General features: G+C 52.1%; 1 protein-coding gene across 1 annotated transcript in view; it reads right to left on the bottom strand.

Moving 5' to 3' along the window:
• Positions 1–12,350, bottom strand: part of kalrna (kalirin RhoGEF kinase a) — a 1,222,490-nt gene that overhangs the window by 1,208,923 nt on the left and 1,217 nt on the right. The gene's annotated exons all lie outside the window — the stretch shown is intronic.

Here is a 12,350-nt window from a genome sequence, read left to right on the forward strand (position 1 = left end):
TCCAAGGAGAATAATCCCAACCTCTTCAATCTATCCTCAAACTCAAGTTTCTCATCCCTGAACCATTCTTGTAAACCTGTTCTGAACTCTCTCCAATGTGTTCACATCCTTCCTATACTGTGGCACCCAGAACTGTACATAATACTCCAGCTGAGGTCCATCTGATGTCTTGTATAAATTCAGCATAACTCCTTGCTCTTGTATTCTATGCCACTCTTTCTAAAGCCCAGAATACTACATGCTTTATTAACTGCTCTCTCCACCTGTTATGGAATCATAGAATCGCTACAGTGCAGTCGGCCATTCAGCCCATCGGGTCAGTACCGACACTCTGAAAGAGCCCCTAAATAAGGCTCTTCACCCTATCCCTGCAACTCCGTAACCCCACCTAGTAATTGAACCCGGGTCACTGGTGCTGTGAGGTAGCAGTGCTAAGCACTGTGCCACCATGCTGCCCCCTGCCACCTTCCAGTGTTCTACGCACATATACACCTTTGCTCCTGCATCCCCTTAAAAATTTTACCCCGTATTTTATATTGCTTTCCTACTAGGTTCTTTCTACCAAAATGCATCATCTCACACTTCACTGCATTGAAATCTATCTATCACCTATCTGCCCAGTCAAACACTTGTCTATGTTCTTTTGAAGTTCTGCATTGTCCTCTTCACAGTTTACAATGCTGTCAAGTTTTGTATCATCCGCAAACCATTCCCTGCACACACCAAGTTCCAGATCATTAATATATATCAGGAAAGACTAATACCGACCCCTGGGAACACTACTACAAACCTTCCTTCAGCCCGAAAATATTAATTGACCATTACTTTCTGCTTCCTATTATTTAGACAATATGGCATCCATACTGCTACAGTACCTTTTAATCCATGAGCTATAACCTTTCTCACTTGTGTGTTGTGTGTCACTGTATAGAATGCCTTTTGAAATTCCATACACACATCAACAGCATTACCCCTGATCGACTATTTCTGTTATCTGCTCAAAAAACTCCAGCAAGTTAGTTAAACACAATTTACACTTTAGAAATCAATGCTAGTTGAACAGATTAATGAATGACAGAAGGGTGCAAAGGGGGAAAAAGAAAGGAAAAACAATAAGCCATTAAAGGATGCGAAGAGCAGCGTCGAAGAAAGGAGGAAATGCAGGCTCGCGCTGAATGAGAGGACGAGCAAAAGTGCTGACAAGATGGCGGAAGCGAACGGCATGGTGGGCTGCACTACTTACGGTGGAGAAGATGACCGAGGTGATGGCGGTGGAGCTGTAAAAACAGTTTGTGAGGCACATGGAGGCCTTGAGGAAGGAGACGGCGGTCGCGTTGAAGTCATTGGTGGAGGAAGCAATTGCGCGGTGAGGGTAGCTGTGGCAAAAACATCAGCCGAGGTAAGAGAGCAGGGCGAGAAGATAAAGGAAGTGGAGGAGGCCGTGTCACAGCACAGCGACCAGTTCACCTCAATGGGGGATGAGCTGCGGAGGGTTGGTGGAGGTCAACAGAGGACTCCGAGCAAAGCTCGAGGACTTGGAGAACGCTCAAGGCGGCACAATTTGAGAATTGTGGGCTTGCCCAAAGTGACAGAGGGCCCAAGGCCAACAGAATACTTCGCTAAGAAGTTGGCAGAGCTAATGGAAGGTGAGAACCTCTCCCAGTACGAGCTAGACCGAGCTCATCGGTCATTACGGCCGAAGACCAAAGTGAACAAGCCGCCAAGAGCAGTAATTATCTGCTTCCATAAGTACTGCATGAAGGAAAAGGTGTTTAAGCTGGGCGAATCAGAAGCGCGAGGGTGCAGTGGGATGGTGCTGTAGTTTGGATCTACCAGGACTTGACGGTGGAGTTGGCAAAACGACAAGTGATGTTCGGGCGAGTGAAGGCGGCAATGTACGAAAAGGGGGTGCGATTTGGTATGGTGTACCCGGCGAAGCTGAAGGTAGTGTATGATACCAAAGACTTTTATTTCGACACAGCGGAGGCAGCTGAGGTGTTCTTGAGGGCAGAAGGCTTAGGACAGACGTGAAGAGCGGAGCTGGAACAGAGACTGTGCACTGTATTTGGGCAGCTGGAAAATGTATAAATGTGACAACTTTCTTTTAACTGAGGTGTATTATAATTACTTCTCTTTGCATTGTTACAGAGTTCAAGTTAATGGTCGGGTTGATTGGCGTTCTGTGCTGCGACGGTTTATATCTGATTTTAGTGAATTGTATGGGTTGGATTATTGTTTTTTGTTTTTTTCTTTCTCTGGGACTGGGTGGGAGGGGACGATATATCTTGGCGGGGGGAGCCACCCGCGCTAGCTAACTAAAGTCGGCTAGTGAACGGAGGTGAGGTGAGAGGAAGGCTGCGGACATTGGAGCCTGGATAGCAGGTTTCAATGGGCCTACGAGGCGAGTGAGAGGGGGGGAGGGTTTGATGCTGGGAGATGTTTTTTTCAAGGGGAAATGTAGGGGGGGTTCTAGGGAGGGGTGGAAGGAGTTCGATGTTAATAATGGATAGGGTGGGTCAGGCTTATGGGGCAGAGCCTGGTGGTATGACAATGGTGGATAAGAAGGGTGGGGGGGGGAGGGTGTGAGAAACCCCCAGTTCGGATAGTCACGTGGAATGTGAGGGGGTTAGGAGGTCCGGTCAAGAGGTCAAGGGTGCTTGCGCATCTTAAAAGTTTGAAAGCTGATGTGGCAATGCTGCAGGAGACTCACTTGAGGGTGAAGGACCAGGTGAGACTAGTCAGGTGTTTCACTCTGGATTTGACGGAAGGGCTCGAGGGGTAGCGGTAATGGCCAGCAAAAGAGTACGCTTCCAGATGGAGAAAGTGGTGGCAGATCAGTAGAGTAGATATGTGATTGTGACAGGGGCGCTGGAGGGGAGATTAGTGGCGCAGTTAGTGTATACGGTCCCAATTTGGACGATGTGGGATACGCGAAGAAGGTGTTTGGGCCATCCCCGCCTTGGACACACACAAACTGATTGTGGGGGGGGACTGAAACTTGGTGCAGGAGCCAAGATTGGACAGATCACGGCCGAGCTTGCTGGTCCGATCCGGGGGGGGGGGGTGAGGGGGCAAGGCGCTGGCTGGGCTAATGGTGGAAATGAGAGGGATGGACCCTTGGAGGTTTCTGCACCCAAGGGAACGGGAGTACTCGTTTTTCTCAGCAGTCCATAAGGTATACTCGCGGATCGACTTTTTGTGGTGGGGAAGGCTTTGCTGGCTGGGGTTAAGGGGTCGGAATACTCGGCAATTGCAGTGTCAGATCATGCTCCGCATTGGGTGGATATTGTACTGGAGAAGGGGGTAGTGCAGAGGCCAGGGTGGAAATTGGATGTCGGGACTTTTGGGGAACCAAGTGTTCTGTGAGAAAATTGAAAAGGTAATTAAGGAATATGTAGGCTTCAACTGTATGGGTGAGGTGTCGAAGGCAGTTGTCTGGGATTCTCTCAGGGCGATGGTGAGGGGTGAGGTAATTTTGTTTGAGGCCAGTGTGGACAAAGAGTAGAGGCTGGAGCAGCAGAGGGTAATAGATGAGATGTTGGAGGTAGATAGGAATTATGCAGAAGATGGGGACCCAGCGAAGCTGGAAAAGAGGGAGGAACTACAGGCAAGCTTCGACCGACTGTCCACCAGGAAGGTGGTGCGCCAAATGCGACGAGCAAGGGGTGCAGTTTATGAACATGGAGATAAGGTGAGGTATGTTAGCAGGTCAGCTCCGGAGGGAAGCAGTGGCAAGGGAAATTCTTCAGGTGAGGGATAGAGCAGGGAAGTTGGCAGTGGCTCCGGATCTGATTAACAAGGTTTTGAGGAGTTTTATGAGAGGTTGTACAGGTCAGAGCCACCTGGGAAAGACCGTGAACTGGATAACATTGAATATTAGTTGGGTGGGATGGGTGGAGGTTGGGGGGGGAGGGGGACTCTGTGTGTTAATGGTGACTATGGATGATTCCTGATTCCTTTTTGTCATTTGTTTATGTAAACATGCGGGCTAATGTTTGGGGTTTGGTGGGAGGATGGGATCGTTGTTATTGATATGGGGATTGACATATTGGTTGCTGATTATCGTTTATTGTTGGTGGGTGTAAATTTGGGAGAAATGTGAAAAAGGAGAATAAAATATATATATTTTAAAATCCATGCTAGTTCTTCCTAATCAACCCACATTTTTCCATGTGACTACCAATTAGAACATAAGAACAAAGAGTAGCAGTAGGCAATTCAGTTCCTCAAGCCTGGTCAGCAATTCAATATGATCATGGCTGATTTCCTTTCGTCCTCAACTCCACTTTCCTCCTTTTCTCCATAACCAATAACCCATTACTAATTAAAAATCTGTCTATCTGCTTAAATTTGCTCAATGTCTTGGCATCCACCGCACTCTGGAGTAGTGAAATCCACAGATTCACGACCCTTTAAAAGATGTAATTTCTCCTCATCTCTGTTTTAAATCTGCTACCCCTTATTCTAAAACTATGACCTCTCATTCCAGATGCCCTCAAGAGGAAGCATCCGCTTTACGTCTACTTTGTCAATACCTTTTATCATCTTGTATACCTCAATTCGATCTCCTCTCTTCTAAACTTGAGAGAGTATAGGCTTAAACTGCTCAAACTCTCTTCAGAAGACAAACCCTTCATTTCTGGAATTGTTCTAGTGAACGTCCGCTGAACTACCTTTAATGCAACTAAATCCCTCCTCAAATAAGGGGACCAAAACTGATACAGTACTCCAGGTGTTTTCTCACCAATCCCTTGTAAAGTTGCAGAAACACTTCCCTACTTATACTATGGGCGAAATTCTCCGACCCCCACGACGGGTCGGAGAATAGCGGGAGGGCCTTCCCGACATTTTTCCCGCCCTCCTGCTATTCTCCCCACCCCCCACCCAACTCCCGACCCGAATCGCTGCCGCCGTTTTTTTTTACGGCCGGCAGCGATTCACAGCTGTTCGATGGGCCGAAGTCCCAGCCCTTTACGCCGTTTTTACGAACGGCAAACACACCTGGTCTGGCCGTTCGTAAAAACGGCGTCACAAACTCACTTTTCATAACCATGGCACCGATTGGCACGGCTGTACCACGGCCGTGCCAAGGGTGCCATGGGCCCGCGATCGGTGGGCACCGATCGCGGGCAGCGGGCCCGATGCCCGCGCACTCTTTCTCTTTCCGCTGCCCCGCAGTATCCATTCGCGGGGCGGCTGAGGGGCAACCCGGCCGCGCATGCGCGGGTTTCGCGCAAATACGTGATGACGTCATCCGCGCATGCGCGGGTTGGAGTCTTCCAATCCGCGCATGCGCGGCTGACGTCATATGACGCGTCAGCCGGCGCTAACTCCGGCAAGCGGGCTTAACGATATTCGTTAAGCCCGTCATGCCTGAGCCTACGGCGTCGGGCTGCTAGCCCCGACCGGGGACCAGAATCGGTTCCCGGTCGGGAAGGGGCGCGCTGGCGTCAAACCCGCCCGGGTTTGACGCCAGCCTTACGATTTCTCCCGTTTGGGAGAATCTCGCCCTATATTCCTTTGCCTATAAGACCAAAATTCCATTTGTCTCCTTTTTGCCTGCCGCACCTGCATACTAGTTTTCTGTGATTCATGCACAAGGCCGCCCAGAACCCTCAGCACTGAAGTACTCTGAAGTTTTTCTCCATTTAAATAATAAGTTGCATTTCCATTTTTCCAACCAAAATGGATAATCTCACACTTATTTGTGTTAAACTCCGCCCAAGAGGTAAAATTGAAGGAGCTGGGCGAAGGAAAGCGGCAGCGGAGGCGCTGAGGAGCGGGCTGCGGCATATGGAACAGCGGGATTCCAGAAAGCAGAAGAAGAAGGAGAAAAAGGGACAGAGACAAGGACCGGAAGAAATTACCTGGGACCTAAGATGGCGGACACACGGAACCCGGACTCAGCAATCCAGCTGGCGCTGGATAACATGCTCCAGGTAATGAAGTCCAGTTTTGAAGCGCTGAAGCGGGACAGCTTGGACCCAATCCAGAAAGCGGTGGATCAGCTGAACCAGAGGCTGGACGCCCAGGATGTTAAAGTTAAGGAGCTGGGAGAAGCGGTGGAGGAGCAGGCGGATGCGCAAACGGTTGCAGCGCTAGAAGTGGACGGCCTGAAAGAGCGGCAGAGAAGACTGCTGGACAGAGTGGAGGAGCTGGAGAATAGAGTCCGCAGGAACAATCTGAGGATGGTCGGCCTCCCGGAGGGGGCGGAGGGAGCTGATGCTGCAGCGTTTGTAGCAGACCTGCTGAAGCAGCTGATGGGGCCGAAGCCTTTCCGCGACCGCTGGAGCTGGAGGGGGCACACAGGGTGCAGGCAAGACAGGGGCGGCTGGGCGGACCCCCCCGCCCGATGGTGATTAGGTTCCACAGGTTCGTGGACAAGGAGCGGGTGCTGCAGTGGGCAAAGAGCGCCAGGAGCAGCACGTGGAATAACAGTGTGCTCCGCATCTATCAGGACCTAAGCCAGGAGGTGGCTCGGCGGCGAGCAGCCTTTAAGAATGTCAAGGAGGTGTGTTCAAGAAGCACGTGAAGTTTGGTCTGCTGTTCCCAGCTCGGCTATGGGTCACGCACCAGGGTCAACACCACTATTTTTCCGAGCCCGAAGAAGCGATGGATTTTGTGAGGGACCTGGGGCTGGTCTCGAAAGGAGGCCCCAAGGACGCAATTAGGGCCCGAGGATTTCTGTGGGGAGGAACGCCGAATGTGCCTGGACTGCTGCTCAACGGTTTGCTGGGCCAATGGGGCCAAGCGGAACATTTGAGACTCTTTCCTTTGTTCATGGACATTTATGTGCTTTTTCTCTTTTTTCTATGTTTTTCCCTTTTTTTTTTTTTCTTTTCGGTTTGGGCTTTTTGTGCAGCCGCGGAAGACACTTGAACCGGCTTGCCCCAGTGGGTGGGGAGGAGGGCGGGAGGAAACAAGGGGAATGGGACAGGAAGGCGCCGGAGTGTTGAGTCACCGGGCTAGCAGATTGGCTAGTCAAGGAAGTCAGATGGGGGGGAAAGCTACAGCCAGTAGATGGCAGGGGTGGGGGTATCGGGGGATGGGGTTAGGGGAGGGGGGGGTTGTTCTGCTGACGGGAGAGGGACTTGAAATAGGCACTGGAAAGGAGGTCGAGGGTGGAGGCAGCTATAGGGCGGGCCAGGAAGGGCGCGACGCACGGGTCAGGGGCTGGCCCGAGAAAGGCTATGGCTGACCGGCGGGGTGGGGGGGGGTGGGATGTGCCCCCCAACCAGGCTGATCACCTGGAACGTCAAGGGACTGAATGGGCCGGTTAAGAGGGCGCGGGTGTTCGCGCACTTGCGGGCCCTGAGGGCGGACGTAATTATGTTGCAGGAGACACATCTGAAAGTGTCAGACCAGACCAGGCTAAGGAAGGGCTGGATTAGCCAGGTCTTCCACTCGGACTTGGACTCGAAGTCCAGAGGGGTGGCAATCATGATCAACAAGCGTGTGCAATTTGAGGCAGAGGGCATATCCGCAGACAGGGGGGGCAGATACCTGATGGTACGGGGCAGGCTGGAGGGGAGAAGAGTGGTGCTGGTGAATATATATGCCCGAACTGGGATGACGTGGACTTCATTAAAAGAGTGCTGGGGAAGATCCGGACTTGGATTCTCGCAGGCTAATAATGGGAGGGGACTTTAACATGGTCCTTGACCCGACTTTGGATCGGTCGTGTCCCAGAACGGGTAGACTCTCAGCAATGGCAAGGGAGCTGAAAGGGTTTATGGAGCAAATGGGGGCAGTGGACCCCTGGAGGGAGGGACAGCCAACAGGAAGGGGCTACTCATTCTACTCGCACGTCCACAAAGTATATTCCAGGATAGATTTCTTTGTGCTAAGCAGGGACTGTAGGGGGGAGGTAAAGAACACGGAATACTCAGCAATTACCATTTCAGACCATGCCCCGCATTGGGTGGACCTGCAGTTCGGGGGAGCGAGTTATCAACGCCCGCAATGGAGGCTAGATGTGGGACTGCTGTCGGAGGAGGGGATCTGCGAGAGGCTTCGGAAATGTATAAAAAATTACCTGCAGGTGAATGACACTGGGGAGGTCTCAGCGGCGACCGTGTGGGAGGCGCTAAAGGCAGTAGTGCGGGGGGAGCTGATTTCAATTGGGGCCCATAGAGCCAAGGCAGACCGGGCAGAGATGGATAGATTGGTCAGGGAAATGGGCCGGATAGATGAAGAGCACGCGGAGTCCCCGGGGGAGGTTTTACTCAGGGAAAGGCAGAGGCTACAGGCGGAACTGGGGGCACTATCCACGAGCAGGGCCGTGGAACAGCTTAGGAAGGCGAGGGGAGTGGTGTACGAGTATGGGGAAAAGGCTAGCAGACTGTTAGCGCAGCACTTAGGAGGAGGGAGGCGGCCAGGGAAATAGGTAGAGTGAGGGACGAGGGGGGCACAAAGTGGAGGATCCGGCAGAATTGAATAGGGTATTCCGGGACTTCTATCGTAAGCTGTATACTTCGGAGCCGTAGAAGAACCGGAGGGGATGAAAAGGTTTCTGGATGGGTTAACATTCCCAACAGTTGGGGGGGGGCGAGTGGAAGAGCTGGGGGGCCCCGATTAGAGTAGAGGAGGTATTGGGGGGCCTAAAGGCCATGCAGTCGGGGAAGTCCCCGGGGCCGGATGGATACCCAGTAGAGTTTTATAGGAAGTTCTCTGAGCTGGTGGGCCCGGTCTTGGCGAGGGTTTTCAATGAGGCAAGGGACAGAGGGACCCTGCCGCCGACAATGTCACAAGCCACCATATCTCTGATATTAAAGCGGGGTAAAGACCCGGAGGTGTGCGGGTCCTACAGGCCAATCTCCCTGATTAATGTAGATGCCAAGCTCCTGGCAAAGGTACTGGCGGGTAGAATGGAGGACTGTGTACCGGAGGTGATTGGGAGGATCAAACGGGGTTCGTGAAAGGTAGGCAGCTGGCGGCCAATCTGAGGAGATTGCTTAATGTGATAATGATGCCCCCGGCGGGTAGAGAGGTGGAGGTAGTGGTGGCTATGGACGCCGAGAAGGCCTTTGACCGGGTGGAGTGGGAATATCTATGGAGGTGCTCGGACGGTTTGGGTTCGGGGAGGGATTGGTGGATTGGATCAAATTATTATATCAGGCCCCGAGGGCCAGCGTCAGGACCAACAGAGAAGTGTCGGAGTACTTTAGGTTGTACCGAGGGACCAGGCAGGGCTGCCCGCTCTCCCCGCTGCTGTTTGCGCTGGCCATAGAGCCGCTGGCGATCGCGCTGAGAGCCGCAGAGGGTTGGAAGGGGATGGTGAGGGGCGGGGTTGAACATAGGGTTTCTCTTTATGCAGACGACCTGCTCCTGTACGTGTCGGACCCAGTGGCCGGGATGGGAACTATACTGGGAATGCTGAGGGAGTTCGGCCAGTTCTCAGGATACAAATTAAATACGGTCAAGAGTGAAATGTTTGTGGTACAGGCAAGGGGCCAGGAGAACAGATTGAGAGGGCTACCGTTTAGGTTAGTTGAGGAAAATTTCCGGTATTTGGGAATCCAGGTGGCACGAGACTGGGGCAGGCTGCATAAGTTAAATTTGGCCAGGGTGGTGGAGCAAATGAAGGGAGAGTTTCGGAGATGGGATGCACTCCCGCTGTCGCTGGCAGGGAGGGTGCAGACTGTAAAGATGACAATCCTCCCTCGATTTTTGTTTATTTTTCAGTGCCTCCCGATCTTTATCCCACAGTCCTTCTTCAAAAGAGTTAACGGGCTGATCATGAGCTTTGTCTGGGCGGGAAAGTCTCCGCGGGTGAAGAAGGCAATGTTGGAGAGGAACCGCAGCGAGGGGGGGCTGGCGTTGCCGAGTCTGGTCAATTATTACTGGGCGGCCAACATCGCTATGATAAGGAAGTGGATGGTGGGTACGGGGTCTATTTGGGAGCGAGTGGAGGCGGCTTCGTGCAGGGGCTCCAGTTTGGAAGCCCTGGTCACGGCTCCTCTACCGCTGCCCGCCGGCCAAGTATACCACCAGCCCGGTAGTGGTGGCGACCCTGCGGATATGGGGCCAGTGGAGGAGGCATGTGGGGGAGATGGGGGCGTCTGTCTGGGCGCCAATCTGCGACAACCATCGGTTTGCCCCCGGCAGTATGGATGGGGGGTTCCGAGTATGGCGGCGAGCAGGGCGGGAAGGGTGGGTGATATGTTCCTGGAAGGGAGCTTCGCGAGTTTGAGGAGCTTGGAGGAGAAATTTGGGTTGGTAGGGGGAAATGATTTTAGATACCTACAGCTGCGGGACTTTGTTCGTAGACAGGTCCCATCTTTCCCGCGCCTCCCGCCAATGGGGATCCTAGACAGAATAGTCTCTGGGAGAGACGAAGGGGAGGGTAGAGTCTCGGGTATTTATAAGGTGCTCATGAGGGAGGAAGGGTCCCAGACAGAGGAACTGAAACTTAAATGGGAGGAGGAGCTAGGCGGGGAAATGGAGGATGGGCTGTGGGCAGAGGCCCTGAGTAGGGTAAACTCGACCGCGACATGTGCAAGGCTCGGGCTGATCCAATTTAAGGTCGTTCACCGGGCCCATATGACGGTGGCTCGGATGAGCAAATTTTTCGGGATAGAGGACAAATGCGCTAGGTGGGCGGGAGGACCAGCGAACCATGTGCACATGTTTTGGGCATGCCCTGAGCTGAGGGGGTACTGGGAGGGATTTGCGGGGGTCATGTCCCAGGTGCTAAAAACAAGGGTGGTGATGAGTCCAGGGGTGGCAATTTTTGGGGTTTCGGAAGATCCGGGCGTCCAGGGGAGAAAGCGGCCGATGTGCTGGCCTTTGCTTCCCTGATAGCCCGGCGACGAATATTATTGGCGTGGAGGGACTCAAAGCCCCCGAAGACTGAGTGGTGGCTTGCGGACATGTCAAGTTTCCTGGGGATGGAAAAAATTAAGTTCGTCTTGAGGGGATCTGTGCAGGGGTTCACCCGGAGGTGGCAACCATTTATTGACTTCTTTGCGGGAGAGTGAGCGTCAGCAGGGGGGTGGGGGGGAGGGGGGGGGGGGGGTAGAGTAGAGTAGGAGGGAAAATATGGCGGGTAGTACGGGTGGGAGGGGAGCGGGCTTGTGCAATATGTTACGATGGAAGTATTGAAAGTACGTGGATGTTGCACATTTTTGCCTTTTTTGCTTCCTTTCTGAAGATGTCTGTAACTGTTTATAAAGCCAAAAACTACCTCAATAAAATTGTTTATTAAAAAAAAAAACTCCATCTGCCAAATTTTGGTCCCCTCACTTAACCTAACTATATATTTTTTTCGTTCATGGGATGTGGGTGTTGCAGGCTGTGCCAGCATTTATTGCCCATCTCTAATTGTCCTTGAGGAGGCAGTTAAGTGTCGACCAAATTGCTGTGGGTCTGGAATCACATGGAGGCCAGACCAGGTAAGGATGGCAGATTTCCTTCCCTAAAGGACATCAGTAAACTGATGTGTTGGGCAGGCTGGGTCAATGTGGACTGCACTTCATAGAATTTACAGTGCAGAAGGAGGCCATTCGGCCCATCGAGTCTGCACCGGCTCCTGGAAAGAGCACCCTACCCAAGGTTAACACCTCCACCCTATCCCCATAACCCAGTAACCCCACCCAACACTAAGGGCAATTTTGGACACTAAGGGCAATTTATCATGGCCAATCCACCTAACCTGCACATCTTTGGACTGTGGGAGGAAACCGGAGCACCCGGAGGAAACCCACGCACACACGGGGAGGATGTGCAGACTCCGCACAGACAGTGACCCAAGCCAGAATCGAACCTGGGACCCTGGAGCTGTGAAGTGATTGTGCTATCCACAATGCTACCGCGCTACACTTGATGCACTGTAGCGAGACAGACCTCCAACACTTGATAAGATGCAACACGATTTTATTTAACGTCTTAACTATTATACATGTTCAACTGTGGGTTGACACTATGCTGACTTGACTGGAGGACTATGTACTAGCCTGACCAGACATACTAGCTACCGCATGGTGTTTACACTGGCTAGCTCATGAACTCTGACTGTCTCAGTGGCTGGGTCCCGAGAGAGCGGAAACCTAGTGCCCTCTGGCTTTATAGTGGTAATGTCCTGTCTGTGATTGGCTGTTCTGTTCTGGTGTGCTTACTGGTCATCCTGTGTATCAATCACTGCCTGTCTGCACTCCATTATCTACATATATGTAGATTATGACAGGAACCAGACGGGTTTTTATTACAATCGATAATGGTTTCACAGTCATCATTAGACTTAATTCCAGATTTTTATTTAATTCAAATTTCACAATCTGCAGTGGCAGGATTTGAACCTAGGTCCCCAGAGCATTACATGTCCTGTGACAATACCACTACGCCACAGCCTT

Source organism: Scyliorhinus canicula, chromosome 2 (assembly GCF_902713615.1).
Source record: "Scyliorhinus canicula chromosome 2, sScyCan1.1, whole genome shotgun sequence".
NCBI lineage: Eukaryota > Metazoa > Chordata > Chondrichthyes > Carcharhiniformes > Scyliorhinidae > Scyliorhinus > Scyliorhinus canicula.